General features: G+C 44.5%; 1 long non-coding RNA gene across 2 annotated transcripts in view; it reads right to left on the reverse strand.

Annotated features, from left to right (window-relative positions):
* The window catches only part of LOC138283956 (uncharacterized), a 55,476-nt gene extending 46,017 nt beyond the window's left edge, over nt 1-9,459 (reverse strand). For both annotated transcript variants that reach the window (XR_011201331.1, XR_011201335.1), the window contains exons 1-2: nt 9,382-9,459; nt 8,635-8,797 (exon numbers count right to left, since the gene is read on the reverse strand). This is a non-coding gene — a long non-coding RNA (uncharacterized lncRNA). The remainder of the gene's footprint in view (nt 1-8,634; nt 8,798-9,381) is intronic.
* Between the last annotated feature and the right edge of the window lie 336 nt (nt 9,460-9,795).

Consider the following 9,795-nt stretch of genomic DNA (forward strand, 5'->3'; position numbering starts at 1 on the left):
TTCCTCACTGGCTACCTGACCTTCCGCAGGAGAGGATCTACACTGCATGTGCTTCTGTGACCTGTGTCTGGAACCTACCATGGCCCGTGTGACCAGGGAAAGGGTCCTAGCCTTCACTTCCGAGGAGTTGGAGAGAATGGTGGATGGGGTCCCACCCCAGTACAGACTGCTGCATGGGCCTCGGGACCAACAGGTGAGTACACTGTGGGCTCGATGCATGTGGCATGAATTCTGGAGTTGTGTGTGTGAAGGCCTCGTGTAAGGGGGGTGGGTGGATATCCTCTTGACAGTGTACAGGTTGTGTGCTGGCCATGCGTGTGTAAATGGTAATGGAAACGGATATGGTGGGCTGTATGTTCAACAGACAGGGCTTTTTGTCTAAATCTATTTTCCTGTCTGTATTGTCTCTGCAGGTCAGCGTCCATCAAAAGAAGGGTATATGGCGTGCCATTGCCAAGGAGGTGCAGACCCTGGCAGTCTATGGCAGGCAGAGCACCCACTGTCGCAAACGGTGGGAGGACCTGAGACGCTGGCACTGAAGATGGCGGAGGTCCAGCTGGGGATGGCCTCCCAATGAGGAAGGGGTTCCCGTCGAACCCTGACCCCCCTGATGTCCCGCATACTAGCAGTGGCCTATCCTGAGCTGGATGGGTGCTTGAGGGCATCACAACAGCCACACGGGGTGAGTACAGTGCTTATCATTACACCTTAGGCACAGTAGGATGGTATCTGGGTGGGGGATGTGTGTCAGTGGGTGCACCTAGGCCAGGCCTGACATTGCAGCGTAGGTCCCCTGGTGGCTAGGGTTAAGAAGGGAAAATCATGCAACCTAGCTCGTAGGCATCCACTACTGTCAAGGCTGCGGGGTCCCTGGTGTGCTGCATTTGGCGGTGTGTGCCCCTCCCCATGCCTTCGCCGCTAACTATTTCTCTGGTAGTGCAATGGCATATTGCATAGGGCTGTTCCCTATGTGTGAGGGTGCTGTGTACGCCAACGGTGGTGTTGGTGCAGTAAAGTATATCCTTTGTCTCCTCCCCCCCCGTTTTTGTTTTGTCATCCTATCCTTATGTGTGTAGCATCATTTGGCGGATGGAGGGAACTGCATCCCACAGGACTCAGGAGGCAGAGTCCACCAACGGTGAGGGCACGAGGGGAACACCACATCGGAGACTGGAAGGAACAGTTCTGACACAGATACCTCCTCCAATGGAAGCTCCCTGGTGGTGGCGGACACTTCTGTGACCAACCCATCTACAGGTACTTCCGCCACCCACGTACAAGCACTGCTCTCCCAGCAGCCCCTCATCGAGTTGCTCGTGCCCACTCAGCCAGGAGGGTGGGCATCTCCTTCGCCCCAGGCACCTTAGGTCCTGCCCCAGTGAGCCTTGCTGCCCTGAGTGAGGAGGCTATTGACCTCCTGAGGTCCATCTGTGTAGGACAGTCAACCATTGTGAATGCCATCCAGGGGCTGGCAGCCCAGATGCAACAATCTAATGCAGTCCTGGTGGGCATTCACACTGGATTGGCAGCCAAACATAGATTGATTCAGGTTCTGGCCTCCTCTCTGATGGCAGCCATTGTCACTGTTTCTACTGTCCCCCCTCCAACTTCAATATTCCAGTCCCATTCTCCTCAACCCCATCCCATCCCAAGCACACAGGCAGACGAGCATGCACACAAGACAACACCCAGGAGTGTCACAGGCAAACACAAGCACCACACTTCATCCCACAGGCACTCACACAAACACCATCGAGTTGCAGACACACCAACATCCACTATTTCCACTGTCTCCCCCCCTCCTCCTCCACCACCTCCCACCCAGTTCCGTCCACACTCACACCTGCATGCACTACATCATCATCCACTACAAGCATCACCACACCAAGCAGAACACACACCTCACTGGCAGACACCTCCACAACAGCCATGCACATGTCCTCTGTGTCCTCTCTGACTGTGTCTGTCCCCCCTCCTAAAATACACAAACACAAGCACTCAGACACTCTACAGCCATCCACCTAACAACAGCATGCAGCACATGTACCTGCACCCAAAAGCAGCAGACAGACACCTCCAATGACCACTCCCTCATCCTCCACTCCCATTCCTTCACCCTGTTCCCACCCCAATGTCCCTAAAAACTGTTCCTATCCACTATTGACCTGTTCCCTACCCCTCCGTCCTGCACGTATGGGCAGGGTAGGAAGAACTCAGTCAAGCACCTCAGCCACACAGACCGCAGTTCCAGTAGTGACCACACCCACTCGTGGTGGAAAGGGATCCAGGCCATATGTCCTGAAGGGGAAGGAGACTGCACCAGGCAGCCTAAAGAGAAAGGAGCCTGCACCAGCAGGCAGGAAGACCAAAGGAGCCTGCCCTGGCAGGCAAGAATGAAAAGGAGCCTGCCCAGAGTCAATGATGCCCTAAGAGATATTTAACATCCTGATCCCTGACATGCTTATGAGATAATGCATGGCCATTCTTGTGATTCTTGGCAATGGCTGTTGTATAAAGACATCATGTATGGCTGACAAAGTAGTCTCAGGATAGCATATGTCCACATAGTGTTAATAATCAACCAGTCATCATTGACACTAGACTGCAAAACACATTAAGGCCATGACACTTGTTGCTCAAGTGAAAAAAGTGTCAACCAGCTGGACACGCACCTGCATACCCTGCCCTCAGTTTTATACAGTGGCACGGTTACCCGGATTCAGACCTAGCTGAGGGTCCAGAGGTATGTGTAAGCCAAGATTTCAAGCTCTGTTGTGCAAAACACAGCAGGCTACTATGATCTTGCACACAACTTGAGGTGCGTACAGCACCACCCCACCGTATGGTCGAAACATCTAAATCTTGATTTCAAGAGCACAAAACTGTGCTCAATAATTGCTCGTGTACATCTGTGCGCCATATTGCACCTCTGCTGAGGTACAGTGGTTGCATGTCTGTATGGTGTGAGGAGATGAGGGGAGAGTGCATATGCAGCATTACCAGAAGAAAGAGATAGAGTAATATTTGTAAATGTCCCTCATGCATCTGTACAGTACATGCTGTTTGAAATGGTGCATATAGCTGTCATGGGTACTGCCTGGGAACACTGCATGCACCTCAATGAAGCTACAAGTGGCATCACAGACACCCTGCATGTTGATGAAGTGCCAGCGGTGTTTGTTGCAAAAGATGTGTGCATTGTGGCGATGTGGCTGTAGAGCCACATGAGTGCAAATCAATTGCACCCAGCACACTTGGGAAGTGGGAAATGAAGTAGAAATCCCTAGCTGCCCTTTGCCTTCTGGCCAGTGTATGGAGCATTTGTATGTGGCGATGGTCTCTTTTATTGATGCAGTTCAGCACCTGGTGCAGGCATCAGGAATTACTTGCCTAGGAGATGCCCACAAGGTCACCGGAGACCCTCTGGAATGAGGCTGTAGCAAAGAACTGGAGAGCTGCTATGCTCTTGAGATAGGCTAGGATGGTGCAGGAGGGGCAGGTCACAGGGACAAGAACCTGCGCCCACTCACAAACATTTTCAAGATGGTATCAGGAGGAAAATGGTATCTGCCCATGACCTCTTGGCTGGACATCCCAAAGAGGTTTATCCTCTGTTGGAAGATCCTCTCTACTCTCCTCCTCCTACATCTTCTCCTCAAACCACACTGTCTTAGAGCAAGGGCAAAGCAACAAACACATTTACCGACATATTGAGAGGACTGAAAGGGTTTGTTTGGAGCAGCTTTGCTTTTATGTGAGCAGCAAGGCTGGGATTGGGTGTGTGCTGAGGACTTTCAGCTTGAGCTGAGTGGGGGATGGTAGGCCCTTAGGCCCTTTCAAAGGTGTGTCAGTATGCATTATTGATCCTCCCTAGTGCAGATGTAAAGATATTACTCATAACGTGCCTTTGTCAATATCGGAAAATCATAAATGTACATTTTTGGTCTAATCTAAGACCAAAAATGTATGTTTACCTTTGTCAATCACTCCTGTGAATTTCAAGGTGTATGTGAAAAGAGCTTCTCTGAGAGCCTCAACACTACCCCTAAATAATAGCGCTCTAATTGTTTCACACCAAAATTTTAAAGATGAGCCCCTCTTGCTTGTTTCTAGAGGTCTAGCCATCCTAATTATTCTATGGGCCCAGGCAGGTCCAGCCAGGTATGACAAACAATTTATTTAACATATTCAGATTTCTCGCCCCCCTGCTTTTCTAAGGAACTGTATCAAGCATGGTTAATGGCCCTATGGTGTGTTGAGGCCTTTGAGTCTTCTGTTGGAGAGGTGAGTAATTAACTTGATGCAGTAGTGGAGACAAAGGCCTGCAATCTGATTATGAACTGAACCAGGGAAATATTCTATCTATGAGAGTGGAATGGGAATTGTAGACATGATGCCAGGGGCTTGGGTCTAGATTTGGGTGCATGTTTATCCTACCACTAATACCTTTCTAGAACCTGTAGGGCTAAATGGGGTAAAACTGTACTATAGTACAGTACAGTTATGTACAGTTCAGTTTAAGCATGACAGACCTTCAGAAAGCTCTACCGACCTACACTATGAACGTCTACTTATAGTATGAGGCTATCCCATGTCAGTACCAATCCTCGAGGAGTCCTTTCATCCAACAGGCTACCAAACTGAATGCAGTTTCCACACTGGAGAAGATGACAGCTGCACTTGCATAAACAGCACACATAAGCACACATGTGTGGTCACTTGTAACTGACCCAGAACCTCTTATAAATTGTTTGCTATACATGAACCAAGAACAGCTTGTCATATAGAGCAGTCACCTTTCCCCAAATTTGTTTTGCTTTAATCAAGCTATCTTTCGAATCTTTGAATTCTTTCAAAGGCCAATGTGGCAGGTCACCATTGTAACCTTATACTGAATCCAACATGAATGGATCTGAATTCTGAAGGGCCAGGAGGAGGGTATGAATCAAAGCTATTTATGTAGTTGACTCATCTAAGGTTTTAGTGCAAGTGTGTAGCGCCTTGAAGTCACTGTCTTGAAAAACCTCCTAGACTACGGCACAAGCTGCAGAGTTTTTTTTTTCAGTGCAAACCACAGGCTGGCCAGAGAGCCCATATAGAAAATATTCATATACCCAAATATAGGTAGTACATGTGTAGTTTGTGGTATAGCCTTTTGATACAGTAAGAATTCCTTTGTCCTAAGTGTGGGATCATCTTCACATTTTATATCAATAGAATTGTGTGCTTCAGCGCATTGCATCTACCACAGGTGTAGTGCATCCACATTATGAATGCTTACTATACTTGCTGACTCTGGGTTTGCTATAATAGAAACTATGATGATCTATTTGCCCTTTGCCAGCACACCCTCCTTTGAAATGACACAGCTGTGACAATTTTTGCAGCTGGAATAAAAGCGTTAGTTTGTAATGGAGTACAAATGTGATTGGTATGCTATGGGGGTCCTCTGTCTCTAATTATCAGGCACGTGGATGTTATCATCAGCATCTGATAAATGTGTCCATAATACAGCTTTCGTTAGGTGCAAAAATCACCCTCTGTCAATTTCTACAAAGCCTAGGTGAAATTTAGATTTTGCTGAAGTAATTTGTGTAATTTTGGGAATTGTCACGCTTGCTACACAAAATTCCTAACATTGTGCCATTACACCAAATCACATTTTGTGCATGAAATTTTGCTACTAAACACAGCATTCTTTGTAAATGTTTATGCCAATGCATGAAAACAATAGAACTTGACCAGCTGTTTTTCATAGTGCTTAGTTTACAGGCATCCTCATGTCAAAAGTTTATGTGAGGACTCGTGTTGTGCTAAAATGAATCACAAATTAATGGATTTGTGTTTCCCATATTTCAGCAGAATGTTATGTAATTTTGCAGACATTTTGCTTAACTATATGAAAGCAAATTACTTGAATTTCACACTCACCCACATTAATCTATCTGGAGTCTCTGACTGAATGTATTCATTAGCTGAAGTCATGGCCAAATACTGTTTGAAAGGCCAGGAACCTAGAGTTATTTCCACTGCGCTATCCAGAACGCTACTGCCCATGTCTCATTCACAAAAGTTATCACATTTTATGTGGCATGCTTCTTTTTTGTCCAGTTACTTTCTTCTTATATTGAGCTTGAATCTGAACTGTTGTCTTCCTTCTTTACACATGCTCAGCATCACATTATTGCACTTTCTTACAGCTCTGCCTACTACACTCATCTTTCCTACAATACTCAGGCAATATTTATGAGGGTAGTAGCATCACACCCGCACCACACAATAAGGTGCATGGGTGACACAAGCCCAAAATGTAATTTATGAAGCCGTGCAAGGTCACCTTGTGTGGCCTTCAGTGGCTTCAGAAGTCTTGAGTAACACAATGCAGCGCAAATTGCTGCATTGTGTTACTCTGCCCCAGGGAGGTGTTCCATGGGTGTTGCACGGGTATTCCCATTAACATTCATGGATTTTGACGCATTGCCAGATATACTAAAAGTGGTTGACCTGGGAATCCACAGAAATGCTATGCCCTATCAGTTGAGGCGTAACAAGGAAAAATATGTGTATTTCTCCTTGTTACTTCTGCAGCACACATAGAAAGAGGAATATTCCTCAGGTGGTTGTTTTTGTGCAGTATGTTTTCCCTTTTTGCACAAAAACAGTCCTTCTTTCAACACAGTGTTGTGGGCTCTTTTTAGCACCTAAATTGGACACTCTTATTTTAGCTCTAGGTCCATAGCCTGTGCCCTTTTACATACATATGCATTTTATTTGTTTATTCATTTTTATTAAACACAGCTTGCTTTTTAGCTTGGTTGTTTTTTATTTTAATCAGCTGACTTTCTGCAAAAACATTGTTATTCGTCTTCTACGCTTATCAGTCCTTTGCATATATTTCACACTGTTCCCTGCTAAAGGTGGTCATGTTTGTACACAATAGTCTACCCAGTATTGTCGCTCTAAGACTTACGAAGTCAAACCTCAACCCTAGACATAGTAACATGTCAGACCCTTTCTTAGAACCCAACATGTTTTGTTATGTAAACATAGGCCAAATGAGGATAGTGGGCATTCCAGTCATGGTCGTTTAGGCATGTACATCTTCCGACTGACAGCTCTGCTAATCCTGGCCTTCTCTTTGCAGCTAACTGAAAGGATTGTCAGCACACAACAGGCAGACCCTTTCATATCTTTCAGGTGTGGGGTTGGGGCTCCTTTCATAGATTGGGACATGCAGAAGGACTAACATCACTATGCACTCAGGTTTAGAAATTAGGGTGTAGGTAGGAATCACTAGATCTCATTATTAGCTCAGGATGGTGGGACTGTTTATATGTTTTACTCTAATGGTCACAATCATCACTGTATTATGTTTCATCTTCCTAATAATCGCAGCTCATACTTTTTATCACCGATGCAATGTCTTCAATAAATATTGAAACCTACTCTGTATCTCTTAGTCTGCCTTATCATGTGTTAGGCTTTGTGTAACTGAGAGAAAGAGGTGTAACCTGTTCCACTGCGACTTCCCTGAGGAGTCAGTGTCATGTTTCTAAGCTGCCACAAATGACCATTACTCTCTAGGTTTGGGTGAGGTGCTGCTAGCTAGCAGTGTGAGACTGACTCAGTCACCCACACTTGGTGGTGCTGCTGCCCTAAACTTAGCAGTCTTACCCCCATGGTAATAGTCTTATGACATGGTGCCACCAACATTTGGTCAGGCACAAATTTAACAGATCTCCCCAGTATCTCTGTCTCTTTCATGCTAATGATACCCTAATTATCTTATATTGAGATGTCTTTTGTGTTAGGGATCAATCCTCCTCAGCTAAACAGGTAGTACCTCTCTTAGCCTGTAGGTTGTTCAAACTTGAACCATAAAAGGATTCCCCAAATTAGTGTTTCTGTCTCTGAAAATACCATTTTAAAAAATCTCTCAAGACGAATAGTGGATGCCTATTACAATGGTGCGCACTTCCAAAACTTTTTTTGCTAGTGTATAAGTCCGAAACAGTCAATACTATTGAAACCTAAGCATATGTGTTATGAGGAGTGCCAAGGTAGTTCCACACTCAGCCACAAGGTGTGTAGATTGTGATCCAAGGGGTCCACAATGAATAAATGAAATTGAAAGAACCATGGCACATCCAATCATTCCAAATGTATATCCTTTAATGTTCTTGGGTTATTCATTGGATAAAAGAACCGCTATAATGTTCCATGTACAAACAGCCGACACGTGTTTCGTAGTAACAACGACTTTCTCAAGGCTGTGAAATAATATTCAAAATAACATAGTCAGCCAATAATTCCAATGTCTAGTATACGATCTTTTACTCTCACCCAAAGGTGATATGACCAGTTAGTATGTTCAAACCATTGCCTCAGGCACTCACAGAGAGGTGTTCAATCATCTTAATCCCAGTGCAAGGTGAGTTGACAAACAGCTAATTGGTGCTCTCTATGTTGCTAGAGATAGGTACTAAACAGACTGCACACATGTCACACATGGATTGAAAGTTTCAAGGTGAATTGTTACACCACCCAGTGCAAAAAACTATAGAGATACATGCCAGTGACTTTAGTGACAAAAGTACGGAGAAGGAGAACAGAGGTTGCACCAGAGAAACATACCTTATTGCTCATGTATGTATTGTTAGATTTGTGTCATAACACATCCATATTGTGTCGATTCAAGGTAGAAATTCCTCTCCAAATATGAGGGTATTCCAATTTATGCTATGGGGTACACCTTAGAAAAAAGTCAAAGGTCGTACCTGGACCATGATAAGTCCAACTATGAGAGAAAGGAAACAAGAAATCAACTCAGTGCCAAGCAACCAGTAGGGTACAAATGTATAAATCCAAATGTAACTTACAAAAAAGCTATTAAGTAAGGAAAAACATCCCACTCTATGGGTAAGGGGATATATATTCTCACACTTTGGGGCACCACAACCTAAAGCTATGGTTATGTGCCCAAAATGCCAATAAAATAGAAGGTAATCAAAACACAACACTATCCAAATCCAATTAAACTGCCACAAACACCAAATCAGTAAGAGAAACTGGAGTGAGGTAATCCAGCATATATTGTCTCAAAGCGAGAAAGTATTACTAAAGTCTTCTGCCAAATAAGCAGTAGCAATTGTTATAACCAAAAATATATAGCCGTAAAACATTTCTGAATGATCCACCGACAGCATGTTATAAAATTGAGAGAGAGGAAAAAAATGCTACTTAATGATTTGCTGCCTATTTCTCTTCCGCTGTATGAGAACAAAGTCAACCCAAATTAGTGCGCTAGTCTTTAGAATTAGTCGTGTTGCTACCGCAGGGAAAACGGTTACCAGTAGCATAACACCGGAGGTAAATTCTTACCGGTAGTGTGTCGGAGCTTGTCACGCGCTTCCAGTATCTAACGGGCTTATGCTGGCTCCGATTGACATTTAAAATACATCGAACGATTGAAATAAATAAAGGACAAGAATTTCAATATCCCGGTGGCAGCCATCTTAAAACAAGTGAAACCCCAATATAAACGGGAGGAAACCAGAAAATAACAAAATAGTAAAGACGGTTCGTCGAAGAAAACAAGTGCAAAGTGAAAAGATGGACATGCAGAAAAACACCAAAGGTGTGGCCCACGTTTATAAAACAATTAGTGATCTATTATTGGGAGTGCAAGCCTATCAGAGGAGAGACAGTTGATAGTCTAGAGCTGAAATGAGCATTGTTGGCATCTTTCAATGTATCACACCTATATACACCTTTATGTTATGTACAGTCATTTGG

The sequence above is a fragment of the Pleurodeles waltl genome, chromosome 1_1, assembly GCF_031143425.1.
Source record: "Pleurodeles waltl isolate 20211129_DDA chromosome 1_1, aPleWal1.hap1.20221129, whole genome shotgun sequence".
NCBI classification, from domain to species: Eukaryota; Metazoa; Chordata; class Amphibia; order Caudata; family Salamandridae; genus Pleurodeles; species Pleurodeles waltl.